This window comes from Phoxinus phoxinus (assembly GCF_949152265.1).
Source record: "Phoxinus phoxinus genome assembly, chromosome: 9".
Taxonomy (NCBI): Eukaryota; Metazoa; Chordata; class Actinopteri; order Cypriniformes; family Leuciscidae; genus Phoxinus; species Phoxinus phoxinus.
Genome location: NC_136884.1, coordinates 15,558,315 through 15,575,855, shown reverse-complemented (window position 1 = coordinate 15,575,855; position 17,541 = coordinate 15,558,315). Strand labels below are relative to the sequence as shown.

At 37.1% G+C, this 17,541-nt stretch overlaps 1 protein-coding gene across 4 annotated transcripts in view; it reads left to right on the top strand.

Moving 5' to 3' along the window:
* celf2 (cugbp, Elav-like family member 2) overlaps positions 1-17,541 on the top strand; it is a 620,189-nt gene that overhangs the window by 304,692 nt on the left and 297,956 nt on the right. The window lies entirely within an intron of this gene.

The window sequence follows — 17,541 nt, the reverse complement described above, 5'->3', positions numbered from 1 at the left end:
AGGGTTAGTTATTTATAATTATGCATAATTTACATTACTATAGTAAGTGCACGTAGTAACGTGTAACTACATCCCCTTAAAATAAAGTGAAAAAAAAAAAACTTTATCTAAATGCATGGCTCAAGTCTCTATCTGCTGATAAACATATATTTTCTAAAAAAATATTTGACACGTGAGCATAAGATATTCTAGTACCGCTTCTCAGATATGCATATTAAGTGGGATTGCAATGAATTTTCGTATGATGTGACAAGCCATGCTAAATCTCAACTTTTTAACATTAATACTGTGAAGACAGATTGTAAGATGGGTCATTTTTTTGGAAGAGAAATTTGTAACGTTCCATTTTGAAACCCTACAAAATGTGACCTCACTCTGTCTAGTGAAAGTGGATCCTGCTTTACACGGTCTCTACCTCTTATTATGGGCTTTTAGCCTTTAAATGAGTCTTAAAACAACTGTGGGGAATACAAACCTGTTGAACTTCATCCAGCAAGGTTTTCAACTTTTGCTGCAAAAGATAAGAATGAAACCATCAGATCAGAATTAGTCGCTCATATCAAGTATCCCCCCCATTTCAACTTTTAAACAAAACTACACTTTATAGTCTCTATATTTAAATTGCAACAGTTATTGCTGTTTGGTATTTACATTAACCACCTACTTTTTGCCTAATATAGCAGACTCTGAGTGTAAGAAGACCTTATGCTGAAGATCAATCTGGGAAATTAATGTTCCTTAGTAAATGTCAGTCCTGAGTATATATATAACACATGTATCATTTACACAAATAGTCACATTTGCATTTTTCCATGACACTTTAATAAGAAGCATGATAGTTTCATGATATATTCATTTAAAAACTTATTTTATGAAATAAACCAAGATGCAGAAGCAACAATTATTTTATTTTATTTTATTTAAATAAGACAAATTATTTAATATTTAAAGAAAGTAGTAAGTCAATTAATATTCATTAACTACAAACTTTAATCATATTTCTCACTAATGTACAGTATGCTGTAATGCATGGAGGTTTGGCTAGTCTCAATTATGAACTGAGAAGCTAAACATATGAACATGCATTCCAATATTTGAGCAGAACAAACCACTGAAGTCAGGTTGTGGTGTGTTCACATGGTTTGAAACCATTTAAAAATATAATTATAAAGCATTTAAAATATAAACTATGAACCATAAATATAAGTGGATAAATAAGGACTATAACTAAATCACATAAACCACATATAGCCTATGTGAGTTTACAGTACACACTTGACAAATTGGACAACCATTGTAAAGTCCTTATATACTAGATTGTTATCAACTTTCATTACCAATTTATGTTATAGAACAAAGCTTGAAAGTCTCTTTAGGTAAATAATGTCAACAAAAGATCATATTTTACTCATACACTGGAAATGACCACACACACACACACACACACGGCTCGAAAAGCTAATTCACTTCCAGATTTTAGGAAAAACAGCAACAACAAAAAACTATAATTTTTTATAAAGATACATATATTTTGATAAAGCCATTGATCCTCCTCAAAAAAAAATATGACTTTACCAGTGGCGTTTGGTGGACTTAGGAAATTAAAAGCCATTGTTTATTTATTTATTAAACATACAATGGCATAAAGGACACAAGTATTATGACAGTGTACTAATATTACTGTGAGTGTTGGTGAAGAGGTTGCACTTGAGGTACTGACGGATGAGATCTCTTCCACATCATAGATACTAAGGGATACGGCTGTTTGAGGTGAGTTGTATTTATAGATCACAGAGAACACGCTACAGTACAGAACTTCATGTTCCTGGCCCTTTTAAGGGTCTTATGTATTATTCAAGCTGAAATATGGAACTAGTGTGTGGGAAGGGTTGGGGTTTAGTAGTCATGTCATCCCCAACATACATCAATGAGCCTTGGGTGACCATGACCCTGACGCCAGTCTTTCCTTGCACCAATTTTAACCACTGCATACAGGAACACCCCACAAGACTTGTCGTTTTGGAGATCCTCTGACCCCGTCATCTCCATCACTATTTGGTCCCTGTCAAATTCACTTGCCTATCTCCATCACATGGAATTCAAGAACTGACTGTTCACTCTTCACTGCCTAATATTTCCCAGCTCTTGTCAGGTGCCATTGTAACAATATAATCAATATGATTCACTTGACATGCCATTGGTTTTAATGTTGTGGCTGGTTAGAGTACAGCCATGACGTTGCTGCTCATTTCAACAAAGTTCTCATTTTTCAAGCCCTTGCTCTCTGGATCAAACTTGGTAATTGGTGATACCTGTCAACCATCCCTCTTTTGTTGTTTTCAGGTTCAAATAGAAATATACATTTTATCTATGATAAATCTGTATCTATGGTACTTCCTCATGGCAGGCCATAATAAGTTTGAGCTGGGTTAAAGATATCCGTCACAGTAAAAAAAAATCCTGTAGAATTTACAGGAATTTACTGGCAAAAACGTTGCCAATAAAGTCCTGTAAAAATGTTGGTAATTGCTGTAAAATGTATTACAGTATAAAACTGTAAATCAATTTACAGTTAATTGTTGTATATGAAATACAGTAATTAGTATTTTTTTTTACAGTAACATTGAATTAAACTTGTATTTTATTTTACAGCAATATTTTTTAATTTGTAATAAGCACAGTATTTACCTGGCAATAAAGTTGCCAATACAATCCTGTAAATATATTTTACAGCATTTTTTTGTAATTTCACTAAAGTACAGTATTTACCTGGCAATAAAATTGCCAATAAAATCCTGTAAATCCCCCCAAAATTCAAGAAAATGCTGTAATAGTTTTAACATTTAAAAAGCTGAAAATAATAATTTTAGCAGTAAACTGTACTCTATTATTTACCATTATATTGATGTAAATGCATTAAAATAAACATTTTAAAAAACAAACACAAAGTCAAAGCGGAATAGCACTTGGGAGCACTTCGACTCCGCCATACATTATATTTATCCATTTTATCCACTTAGAAAAGCGCCACGTTTTATTTTGTGTCACCATACGCATGATTTTATGAAAGTATGATGTATTGCGACATCAGAAACGAAGAAAAACTAAATAATGACTATTGTAACGCTTGGCGTAAGGCAAGTCAAATTTGTCGTTTTCTTATGTCTCATTAGAACTACAGAAACGCGACCCGATCTGGCAATCTTACTTGATGAACCACTGATACGATTTTGGAAACATTATTTGAAGGTAAACAATCGTCCTTAGTGTTGCATTATACAGTATGTGTGAGAAAACATCCCAAGGGCAAAATGCAACATGCATGATGTCTTGATTCTCGATGGATTTGCTTTGGATACTTCCTCTGTTAACATAATAAGTAACTGGAATCATTAGATGCTAGTGTAAAGGTTCGGAATAGCTCTTTTAGTAAATGAATGCAATCTGCAAGGGACTCTGGGAATTGTAGTGTTTGAATGGCACATCGTTATATTGAGTTCATCTGTCCATATGCAGAGCTGTGGAGGAGTTTAAGAGGATAAGAGGAATAAACAAGAACAAAACCCTACGGCTTGAATATGCCATGATGCTTTATTCTGATGTTTGTTATGCAACTGGAGTTTTGCCGCAGGTTTTTGCAAGTGTGATTTAGTTTGTGGAGACCTGTCTGCACGTCTGAGTGTGTTTGAATGAGGTGTCTTTGACAGTGAAATCTACTTATGACTACCAGCATATTAAGGATTAGCCTCGCATAGCTGGACGTTTGACTATCGGTCTAAAGTCAGGGTCATTTTGCAGTTTATTCTCGCCCAAAATGTATTAAACCACAACGGAGTGTGTGATGACTCTTTGCATCAACTATTTGTTCGTTTTGCCTTTAGACTTTAGTGTACGGTGAGTCATTTATATATGGCAAACATTGACCTGCTGAATAGTAAACTACTTTTTCTAGTTGAAGAAGGAAAATGAATCGCTGGTTAATCCCTACTTGGTGTTTTTTTGTTTTCAAATAAAACTAAAAAATGTTTTAAATGACGTGATAAATTGTCATGTGGTGAAACTCCTCAAAATAATTCATATTCTTGAATGAATAATTCATGATATAAGTTTTTTTTTTTTTATGTTTTCACATAATAGTTTTATTTCTTGTGTGTCCTTGACCCTTCAACATTTCTGAAGAGATCTTGTTATTCTGCACTGTTTAAGAAAAATGCTGGTTTTGAATTAATAACAAGAGAGCATAATTAAGAACAAGAGACCTGTGATGCCGTTAAGACCAAATCTATAATCTTTGGTATGACCAAATATTATTTGTAAGACACGGGTTAAGATGTACATGCTTGATATCATAGTTGGGGTTCGTTTAATGATTAGCAAGGTTATGATGTAACTCAAATCTTATTTGGATCAGAATGTGGTGGCCAGGGACACGAGTTAAGGAAAACTGAATCGATTGACCTAGCCTGCCTCAGATCTTATATAACTTCTACATTTGTGAGAATGTCTGCTGGAGAGTTGTGATATACAACCAGCTTATACTAGTTTTGTGAAATTTTGTGAGACTAGTTGATGGCATCGAATAAAAGCATTTTATTTTATGGCAATGGTATCACACGATCAAAAAGTTGACATGGTTGCTCTACTTTTCACCTTGTCTCTATTAATGGCTTGTTGTTTACTTGGATTATGTAGTTAGTCTGGAACCTGACTGGTAAGTGTGATGATGTGTTTACAGGTAGAACACGTTTAATCTAATTGTATTGAAGGCTGACACATTGATTAATATAGTTGATGAATGCCAGCAGCAGGTGTAGTCTGAAAACACACACACACACACGTGCACGCACACACACACACCGTACAGTGTAATTTAGACCAATGTACAAAGTACGGTTTTCACACTGTTAATGATTTTTAAAAATGATTATTATTTAGTAATTTGTAGTTTTTACTTTAAGTAGAACACATTTTAATACAATTTTATTAAAACCAATCATGTATATGTGTTGTAAACTGTCATGGCACCTTTCATTCAAGTATGTTTTTGCCTGGGTACTTTTAATAGGTAGCCTGGGAAAACCCAGACCACTCTCAGTTGTAACTGAGTTAGGGTCTGGCAAAGCTCCATAGACAATTCATTTCCACAGGGGCGTCACCAACGGACGTCGGATAGATCTAAAACCAATCAGAGCGATAAATGACATGACGTATGCAGAGCGACGGAGAAACATCTGAGACTCTCAGCAATTCTCTGTTTGTGTTAACGAAAATGACAATTTTAAATCTCTTGAAACAGACGCGATAGCTGATTCGAACGAGTGATGTTGTGATGTTCCACGGCGGCATCCATCTCTGTAATGTACAAAATCTGCGTCACCGTCTCTGCTCTGTCGTCATCGTGTAAAGCCCGCCCCAACGTTTCTGATTGGTGCCGCGATTTCGACGGATTGGAAATGGGTTTCAATGGGCTCTTTGCCAGACCCACTTGCAGAGCAAATCTAAATTTGACGGAAGTGGTCTGGGTTTTCCCAGGCTATTTAATAGGTTAAATCTTTGACAAATTACCATTTTGTTAACTAAAATCCCTCTGTACTTGTTGAAACAAATGATTCAGGTTGTTTTGGCTAATGAAAACAAGTCAACAGTATTGTTATTGCTTGACTGACTGCTTATTATCATTATTATTATATACATAGTTTATGACTTATAACATTGTTATTCATTATTTATTACAATGTGACAATGATTCCAATGCTATATATGGCTGCATTTAGGCAGGCTTTCTAGATGTATGTTTCTGAGAGGGTCTGTTTATGTAGTGCTTTATCTCCTAATTAAGTGGCATTACATAGACCCCGCCACAAGTCTCTCAACCCTTGAGAACAGAACAGAAAGGCTTACGTTATGTAATCGGTTGAAGTGTCAGTGGATTTTAGCTTTGTGTTGCTCTAATAAGATTTCTGTTTTTATATTCCAGATTTCATTAAACCGTGCAATCTGAGGTGAGAGAATTAAGCAAATATTGGAAAAGAGATTGTACATACAGTTTTTTTTTTATTGCCAATAAAAACATTATGAGGGAATAATTTCACCTGGTGAAGGTAAATATTCACACGCTCCAACCATGCAAAGATAGATGGGGGGTGGGGGGTAAGATGATAGGCAGATCGATAGAGAGATGGATATACAGCGAATGTGTACAATTGGAGACGAAGTGGGAGTCATGGATTAGGGATGGAGAGATGAGAGGAGAAGAGAATGATAAATGATGAATGTAGGAGGAACAAGGCTGGACTTTGAAATGGAAGAATGATTTAATGTTGGGCAATTATAAGTTTGAGCAATTTCCAGAAGTTTTAATAGTTTATATGGAAATATTACAGGTTTTGTTCTGCGTTGAAACACAAGAGAACATTTGAATTAATTGAATTTAATCAACTTCCTTTAATATTCTTGAGTTGGAATTAGAATTAAATCCCCTCTTTATTGTTTAGCTTCTCTCAGTATAAGGAATCTTGTACTTGTTAAATTTAAGTCCACTAAAATGTTTTAGCATATCCATTTCACAATACAAATAATATCAGAGCTGCATTACAGAGGGAATTTTATACATAAATATACATATACCAATATGTTATGTAATGCCTTAACGCTTTAACATTAGGAAATTGGGGGCGATATTATGATATATGTTGATTGAATAAATGATCCCACTGGCTGAGATCAAGCTATATTGTAATTATTATTTTGTCTACCAGATATACTGTATCAGTGGCACTTTTTAGTTAATGAGAAATCAATTTGGTTCGATAGAGGGTGGCCTTTTGATTTCTACGAGTGTATGAAATGTGATGAATGTGTGCAGTATTTTGGCCGCACGACTGTACGCAAGTAGTGCATTTCTAAGAGAGTGCATGGAGTTCTTAAAAAGTATTAACGGAAATAGTCGTTTTTTGTTTTGTTTTGTTTTTTGATATTTGTATTTATCATTGTACGCTCCTAATTGTATCCTAAAACATGGTGGCGACTACTTCTCTGTTTTTTTTCTGACTTTATCTGTCTTATATGACACAAAGGCAGCCCTCCACCCACACCAAAGGAACAAGATCCATCTGTGGTCTGTGACTTTCTATTTCTCTGTCTCTCACTCTCGCTTCCTGTCTCTCACTCTCGTTTTCTGGCTTTATATATTGAGTTTGAGTACAGGTTTGAAGTTTTAATAAGCTCTTTCATACAGCTGCTTGTTTTAATATAAGTAATACTTCTGAGGCAGTGATGAACGAACACACACACACACACACACACACGATGCAGTCATTATTGCTGTTGCTCTCGACTGTCACTCTGTGCAAAAGCTCTTTTTTACCAAAAATAACAACAATGCTTGTTTGAGGCTTAGAAATGTAACTGATGAAAAATGTCATAACTCTTTTCCTTCAAAATGCGCACTGTCTCATTTCTATCAGTTCCCTATAAATGTCCATTGTTCTTACGATGTGAAGATTTCATTTGTTTGTTTCTACCTAAAAAAAGTCTGCAACAGCATATGATTATATATATATATATATGTATATATATGTTATTGTATACTTACAGTTTTGCCATACATATAGTAAGATAGTGTACTCAAAAACCTGATTTAAAAATGTGCAATGCAATTATTGAACAATTGACACAACTTAAATTTGTGTTGGATTTCATACATCTTGGCTAGAACAAATCTGTTGTCGAAATAAAATAGGTGTATAACATGTTTTAGTGTGGTATTTTATCAGTGTTGTCATATATTGCGGTATTATCTTGTTAAAGTGTTTGATTTACTGTATTCTGTATGTAAAATCAGAGCAACAGTAGTCTGAGCATGTAGAGAACTAATGATACTAATGCGTAAAGCTTGTGGTTCATGGACACCTATTACACACTCGAACACATAAACACACGGCTCGTGATTGTTTAGGTCGTGGCTTCAAGTGCGCGACAGGTCAGCTGCCTTCCACTTCAAAGCTTTTCACGATCAAACTTTAATTTAGGAAATTTTAATTACACTTTAATTACACATTGCTGCTGATGAATAACATTATGCAGATATAATGAACATGAGGGGAGACGGAAAAAAAAGAAAAGAAAAAAAAAAGTCGCATTCTGCTTGTCTGCAGTTAGTATTTCGGCTACAGCCAAATCTGATATTAAAAGATTAAAGCCAAATTAAGTCATAACACAATCAAACCCAGAGCTGAAAGTCATCAAATTATCAATAAAGCAAAATCACGTTATTCCGGGCTCTTTTTTTAATTAGTGGGATCTGATGTAAATTGCCATTACTCCGGAATTCCATCATGTAAACATTCTTAATTGCGTACTTAATTGCTAAGAGTAGAAGAGCATTTTAAGAGACATTAACTCAAGAGCCCAAATTATTGCAATATTACAAAGTTGCATGAAATTAATTGCAGGTTGGGGGGGGGTGGGGGTTGACTTCTGGAAATCTCTGAAATATTAAATCTTAAGATGTCAACCATGAAGATGTTAGCTTTATTGCTGGAAGAAAATTAATTGGACTTGAAAAGAATGAGGCAACATTTCAGAAGCGCCTCTCTAGAAGATTCTAGTTTTCACACTATTGGATTAGGGGCCTTTGCAATTGGCACTTATGAGGGAATAAACAGCATGGTGCACTATTGAGAAAGCATATTAGAGAAGGATTGCTCTCCGGGTCAGTTTTTCTCTCCGGTTTATTAGATTAGAGCAGTAGATCAGAGCGAGTAGACGTTAATCTGACCCTGGATCAGTGTGGACGGGGATTATTGTTATCCCGGGTCAGTTTGGGGACGCAAGAAGATTTCCGAATGACATATTGGCAGACACAGACAGACAACAATACAATTATGAAATGAGAAGTAGGTGTAGATTCTGTTGTTACTAACAACCACTTATTTCAGTGATTCAGTGTTTCTCGAAACCATAGTTCTAACAAATATTCGCAAACGGCTTTAATAGATGACAGACTTCAATAGATCATGCTCATGAACTTAATACGAGAACTAACTTTCAATTATATCAACATCTTTCATTCCTCATATACAATTTCATTCTACATCTTTTGGTTTGTCAAGAGAATGAACGCACCATTTTTTGAAGAGTGTGCTGTGCATTAATATCCCAAAGAACATCAGTCGAACATCAGGAAATTAAGTAGAAGCATGTAATCTGCATGACGTCATTAACGACAGTTCTATATTGTTGAACCAACAGGGGTGTGCGGTTTCCGGAAACAGTCAATAGCCGCGTTTCCATTACAAAAAAAAAGTCATTTAAAAAATCATGGCGACGGACGTTGGTAGGTTGATATATCACAGCCGCCGCACTAGACATTATTATTATTAACGGAAGGAGACAAAACATTAATGGCAAGGAAAGACCCTTATACTGTGAGCGGCACATATGAGGAGTTTCTCACTCGTTTCTGCTTTATGCTCTTGATTGTGGCATTTCTTTTAGGTTTAGAATCCAGTATTCCTGTAATTTTTTTGTCTTTTATGAATTTAATAAACAACTCTCTCATATTCATGTCCGAACACACCGCGCCTTCTAAGTCAGGTGACTGTAAATGTGCAAAAACTGTTTCCGTTGCAGTTTTGCAAAATATTTATTTTTCTGATTGCCTGAAAAAGCACCTCATGCGAGCGTAAAAACTTTTATTTTGCGATAAATGGGACTTTTTGCTAAATTGAGCTTATTTTCAATTTGCATTTTCAATTTGCGCAATTTGAACGGTAATGGAAACGCGGTGAATGGGATCTCATGAGTATTCATATTTCACGTAAAGGGTGCTTCTGCCACATGGGCTGTACATTTACTTGTGTTTGCATAGACAATAAAACATATCATATTTATATTGACAGCATCTAAAACACAAATTAACTGCGTATGAATGGTGGATCTAAAATATTTCTATAAAAGGGTAAAAATATACTATAAAACTATACAAATATATTTTTTATATACATTTTTTTTACATAAACAAGGCGGCTGCAGGGAGGCATTAGGACTGCAGATGTGAACAGAGCAATGAACAGCAATGTCCAAAATGTTAGAGTGCATTTTACTTTTGCATTTACTTTTTTTTTTTTTTTAGTTCAGTAGACTACATCAAATAATTGTTTTGTGGTTTGGTACAATTCGCCTTTTCTCCAGCATGCACTGGGCCATGAATAAATAATAGGGTTGTTTAAATCTTTGGTAGTTTACATCTTGTCTTCTGTCAGGATGTGTATACTTATTGCGTTTTAAGTTATTTCATGACCGTTTTTTAATTTTTATTTTCTTTCTTTCTTTTTCTCATGAGTGTTCATGATTTGAAGGTGAGCACTTTTGGTCTCTGACGTATATATTTCTCCTGGAAAACATGGAGTAAAGCTGATAATATCGAATCATTTTAAACCAAGAGAAGGAAAGGGAACAATTTGCATAGAATCTCTACTTCTACTGGCCATATTCTCAACATTCGTGTGTGTGTGTGTGTGTGTGTGTGTGTTAGGTCAGTGTCCTCATGATAAAGAGAGGTCCTTTAACTCTTTAATAATTACCTCATTTGTTTTTCTCTGCAGGTTATAAAAAATAAAGTGTTTTGTGAGGTACAATGTAGGATTCGATTCATCCCCCACTCGGAAAGAATAATATGTTTTGACGTTTGTTATTTATTCTCTTTGCCTCTCTCTCCCTCTCTCTTTCCAATTCTGTCTCAGTGTATGTGTCTGTCATGGCTTTCTTTCTTCAGAGAAATGCCTGTTTATTCCTTTGTTAATATGACAGATATAATGAGTTTCCTGATTCACCACGAGGCGCAAATTAAGACTCTCTTTTGAGTTTATACAGTCAAAATCCATTTTTTACCTCACTCGGTTTTAATCTTGTCTGTAGTCCCCCCCCCCCCCCACACCCCTCCCTCACATTATTATTTTTTTTATTCTCTTTTTTTTTTGTTTTCTTGGTTCAGTTGTGTGAGGAGATAATCACATAGCCAAACACACTCGACCATCTCGCACAACTAATACACACTCACAGACAGCCACATATTGTGATTGATAGCAAATTTCTCATGAATCACTTTTTTTTATTTTTTTATTGCTTGTGTTTATGATTTATTTCGAAAGACATTTGTCATCCTTGGCGTATAGAGAGGAGGACTGTGTGAGTGAAACACACCAGAATATGTAAGAGTTGCGCGATTTTGCCTTAGGGGGAAACGTTTTTTTGTTGTTGTTGTTTTTTCTTTTTTTCTTTTTTTTTTTTACCTTTGTAGAAAATAATCCATGTTTCAGAAACCATTTCAGGAAATACTAAATTTGTTGCTGTTTTGTCATTTTCACATATATGGTTCCTCTTCGTTCCTCTTTCTAAATGGAAAATATATATATATATATATATGGATGTTTCTTATGTGCACAACTGGATATTTAAGGTACCTGCAGTTTTTATAGTTATTTAAATACTTTCTTCTGTCCGCTTAGCATGCAGAGTGATTTGTTTGCTTGACCAATGAGAGACATGCAGACTGTAATATGATTTTGCAATTCCGGTTAGTGGCGCTAGTGGTGCAGGAATTCCACACTTTAAATCATGTGACTTGTGTTCATTGAATTGTGTTGCAAACGTCATTGTTTCTTTTTTTCTGGCTTTCTTGGTCTCTACACATTTCTCCATCTTCCTCTCATTTGGTTTTTATCTCATGGGCTGTAGCGTGAGACTGGCAATGCGTGTAAAATGATGGTTTAACCTCCGGGACGGAGGAGCAGCGGTAAACAGAAGGAAAGATTAAAGAACAATGCTCCCTCGCCTCACAGGACCACTGCCAGAGGTGTCTGCGTGTGTGTTTGATGTGTGTGATAAAACGTACAGCAGATTATAAGAAAAGGAGAAGACGAGCTCATTAGAAGCTCGCACCCTCAAAAGCGCAGAACGAAGGATCAGAGAGAAGCCACCAACCTCTGCGAACTCCTCCCTCTCATCCCTCCGTTCTTTTGTAGTCCTGTCCCCATCACTTGGCTCTGATCTCCTGCTTCATTCGGTCTTCTTTGCTTCCTTTGGGATGACATGATCTCTTCTCTTCTCTTCTCTTCTCTTCTCTTCTCTTCTCTTCTCTTCTCTTCTCTTCTCTTCTCTTCTCTTCTCTTCTCTTCTCTTCTCTTCTCTTCTCTTCTCTTCTCTTCTCTTCTCTTCCCTTCCCTTCCCTTCCCTTCCCTTCCCTTCCCTTCCATTATCTTCCCTTATATCCCCTCTCTTTCTCTTTTTATCTGAATGATTCAGATTCCAGCACGATACTGATATACATATTGTCATTTGAACATACAGTAACATAAAAGGTGAAATGCTTGAAAAGCAATGAACAAATCAATTTATCAGTGTTTTGGCTTTATTTTATTTTTTTATGTATTTTACGCCACCCAAAGACTTTCTCATATTCCTGTTCAATTCATTAAATACTAGAAAATATTATATGTATTTTTTTTTTTAATTATACGTTTTAAAAATTATATATTTTTATCCCATCACTCTCAAGAAAACGATTGCATTCCTTATTCTTTCCTTATCTTCCCGCTTTTTAAATTTCATTGTTCAGTCTAATTTTTGAGGAGTGTCCGAATCGCTGAAAATTAGTCCCTGCTCTATGAGATGAAACCTGTCTATATATACTTCTAGCGTAGTCTGATGCTGTGTACTTAATGAATCTGAGGGAATGTGTTCAGAAAGACACCCTGCTGCTTTGTTCTAGAAATCTCTATCTTGTATTTAATCTTCTAAAACCCGTCAGATCGTCTGTTTAAGCCAGTTCTGTGGTGTAGATTGGGCACGCAAGAGAGCCCTGCACAATTGGGCGCCGCGTCTATGACAACTCGAGGTATCGCACACCGGACGAGAAGCGCCGCGTCTATGACAACTCGAGGTATCGCACACCGGACGAGAAGCGCCGCGTCTATGACAACTCGAGGTATCGCACACCGGACGAGAAGCGCCGCGTCTATGACAACTCAAGGTATCGCACACCGGACGAGAAGCGCCGCGTCTATGACAACTCGAGGTATCGCACACCGGATGAGAAGCACCGCGTCTATGACAACGCGAGGTATCGCACACTGGACGAGAAGCGCCGCGTCTATGACAACTCGAGGTATCGCACACTGGACAAGAAGCACCGCGTCTATGACAACTCGATATATATGTGTGTAATATATATGTAACTAACTAACAGCTAACGGAAGACATCAAACTAAGGACATCAAAACAATTGGGATCCTGGAAAAAATGGCATACAACATACTACAGAGTAAACATGAACCAAAGACAGAAAATAAAAACTCATCAAAACATTAGCAAAGGTTATCACACAGTCTGTTTTCATAAATAAAACCTCAATGTTCAAGCACATGGGAACACAGCAATATTAACCCAAATAGAAACCATTGGTAAAAGTGGACATGCTTTGAATAAGGTCAGCACAAAACAGTTCAAAACCTTGAGGTCAATTCAACAGTTTTCCCATAGGCTACTTTGTACAGGTGAAACTCGAAAAATTTGAATATCGTGCAAAAGTTAATTTATTTCAGTAATTCAACTTAAAATGTAAAACTAATATATTATATAGACTCCTTACATGGAAAGTGAGATATTTCAAGCCTTTATCTGTTATAATTTTTATGATTATGGCTTACAGCTTATGAAAACCTTTTCACAATATTCTAATTTTGAATTTGGGGTTTTCATAAGCTGTAAGCTATAATCATCAAAATTATAACAGATAAAGGCTTGAACGATCTCTCTTTGCATGTAATGAGTCTATATAATATATTAGTTTCACATTTTAAGTTGAATTACTGAAATTAACTTTTGCACGATTTTTCGAGTTTCACCTGTAGAAGCTGTGGCTGACCAAGCATTTAGCCAAAGGTCTGGACCATGCTAACAAGAAGATGATACAGCTTAGGATGACAAGCACACCCCTGACACATAATGGGCATGCAGCTCACAAGCTTCTGATAAAATTGGTAAGAAAGGTAAGGCACCCTTCTAGCAACTGCAAAGCGTTTCTGGTGTGTGCTGCCCAGCAGCGTTATGCCTTCATTTTTGATTCTACATTAAACCATATGCCACAGCTACTATTGTCCTGCAGTGATGGTTGTTCCCTCCCTTATCAAAGCAGAGGAAGTAGTGGACATTTTCAAACACGGACAAGCTATTAATTCACCTTCCTTGCCAAGAATATCTAGCAACCAGCATAAGAGGACCACAGACCGTGGATCAGTTGATCAAAGCCACTGAGCTACGAGAAGCTGCAATAGCTCCCCCGAAGGACTACCCAGGAAAGAGAGTTCTGTCAGCACCATGGAGAGCTCCACAGGGCCGGAAGAAATCTGCGGGCGCACACACCAGTGGAACACAACAAAGGGTCTTTTTAAAATGAAGTCTCCAGAGGCAGCCCACAGACCCAGACATGGTTGACCTCATGGCATGGCTTTCACTCAGCTTTATTCATAATTCATTAGTGATCAGTGCTGCATCAGGCATGACAACTGGATTGTCTACAGGAAAGTAGTCATTACTACACAATATGAATCCTTGGATGCCCGGTGCTAAAACAAGGTCAACAAGGAAAGACCTTTGTCAGGAATTCAATAGCGCTATAAGCCAACTCAGAGAAGACTACAAAGTGTACTTCTGTTATTCAAAGGCACAAACCACCTCAACCAGATGATCATATTGCGTGGATATTGATGTAGTTACAGGACTGGAGCTAGCGCCTGCCACCAGCAATACATTGATGACATCAAGCGGTGTTCAGGGAGTGCGAGGAACATTGACTCTGTGATCCACCTGACCTGAATTTATCAAAGACACTAGGCTTTAAGAAAGTGTAAAACCACCCTTTAACGTTTTCCCGCAATCCTGGATAAGACATTTATAAGGACATGCATGGCTTCCATATGGCTTCATGTCAAAAAGAATGGCAAACTATCAGAACTAGTAGACGTGGCCGTATCAGAATGACCATGGTGACGCAGCTTATTAGTTTGCAAGATTCAGACCAGAACATAGCAGGATTCTTCAACTCCAGTCCTGGAGTCCACTGTCCTGGGGTGTTTTACTCTGAAACGAATAAAAATGTGCGTGCTCGCAATTTTCACGTAAATCGGAAGGCATTGATTAGCTTGTTCAGATTAATTTCATTAGGAGCTAAACTCTGCAGAACAGTGGCAATCCAGGACCAGAGTTGAAGTGCCCTCGTGAATAGGAACATCTCCACATCTCTTGCACCACATAATATACAGTACAACCCAGTCTTATTGTACTTAAGTTCAAGACAGACACACAAGTACAGGCCACCCTATCTGACAATATTAGAACAAATGTGTCTAGTCCTGTTCCTGGAAGACCACTGTCCTGTTGAGTTTAGCTCTAACCCCAATTGAATAGACCCTAATACAGGGCTTTAGAATTACTAAAAAAAATCTAGGCAGATGTGTTGTGGCAAGTTGGAGCTAAACTCTGCAGGAAGTTGGGCCTCTGGGAGCAGGTTTAGATGCCCCTGCTAACAGAAACAGCAGTAGTGATACATTCTGGAATGCTAGAGTGAGGACCTTGAGCAATGCCAGGAATTTATAGAAGTAGAAGAAAGAATGTGGCAGGTCAAGGCTAAAGTAGTTCTAGGGTTTGCAGGGCTGAACAAACAGCTTCAGCATGTTGACCCAGAGGAGTGGTGTCCTGGGAACAACTAAGATGTGGCGTCGAATACTTTAGCACCCAGGCCTCTTTTAAAAAGAAAAATATGAATTGAAATAATACTGTATGCAAATATACATGTTTACACACATGGATTACGCAGGATTAGAACACTGAATCAAAGCCACCAGCTCCAGAGAAATGTGCACAAGAAAACGAGACCAAGTGTGTAGTTCAATTCATGTTGTTGTGGTGGTTCATGCTATCACACAGTTTCTCACACACTAGAGCATAAGGGTCAGTTGTTTTTCCACCACACTGCCCTCATACCGTAGACCTCAACGATCAATAGTAAACAATAACTTTAAAGGGCTCTCAGTGGCCTACCTCTCTGTGTGTGTGGGTTTGTGAGACGGTGAGTGTGAGGGTTTTGCACTGAGAATACATATTTCTTCTGTTCTGCTGTACTGTAACTTGTCCGAGTCACGAACAATATACACTGCAATTATCAATGGCCCTCTTTCTCTCTGTCGCTAAATGTAGCACTATAGGTGAAATATAGATTTTGATACTATTTTACATGACAACAATTCATAGATTTTTGCGTATACTGCCATAGTATTGTGCTTTAGTCTAGTCTAGCTTAAGTCAATTTGTGACATTATGCAAGAACATCAGAATGGAGCAAGAAGCACATTTTACTCATGAAAAAACGTGGCTGTACTATGGCACGCTCATGGTATCAAATGGCAATGCCATGTTGTTATGATATATTCAATACCGTAGTATTAAATGATTACCAAAGCTGCTTTAAATTACACAAATGCACTTCAATGGCACATCTACAAAAAAAAAAATTGGTCAGTTCTGTATATACAATACCTTAGCAGTATATTCCAAGTCTTAAGGATCCCATGTTGTCACTTTCTATTTTACAACACTAATGTTACCGAGGGCACTAAATGTAGGATATGAGATTTTTTTCTTGACGGCCTTCCGGAGATTAATGAATATGTGGAATATAAACATTATTTATGTGCCCTCATTGATGTAGATCACGTTGCCTACTTAATCATTCAGCCAGGCCGCAATGCATGTCATTTCCATATATCTTAATTATTAACAAGACTAATGAATTTTTTAAAGACTTCCCACTATCCAAGGCCTCTGTGATGTTGTGTCCTGGTGACAGTCTCTGAGCTTCCGTGTCATCAACCTGCGCCAGCAAACAGGAGTATAAGCCAACGCTCTTCAAAGAGATGCTTTATTAAAGAGTAATCATCAAAAAGGGAGCAGTAGCGAGGGGATGGGGGGGACGAGGGCAGTCATAACAAAGCAATCAAAGGCAGTCGAGGAAGTGAGTTGTCGACAGCCCTGTCAGTAAGAAAGGTGCGAGTGATGTGTTTGGAGCTTGTGAATGGATGTGTGTGTGGGTTTGTGATCTTTGAGGACCTCACACCCTCACGTTCGTTTGATTCTGCGGTACCAGAGCAGGTGACCTGGCATTTCCGTGACTTTTAGAGGTGAGAGCAGCGTGACACGTTGCTCTCCGCCTCAAACCGCTTTCAGCCCTCAAACTCTCTCTCTCTCTCTCTCTCTCTCTCTCTCTCTCTCTCTCTCTCTCTCTCTCTCTCTCTCTCTCTCTCTCTCTCTCTCTCTCTCTCTCTCTCTCTCTCTTCTCTCTCACATGCACTTTAGGATATGAATAATTTGTATCTTCTAGTAACGGTATACTTCACAATATATTTTTTACTTTTTTATTTATTGATATCAATTTAATAACCATGCATTAAATTAAATACAAATGAAAAGTGCTTACTTAAATTT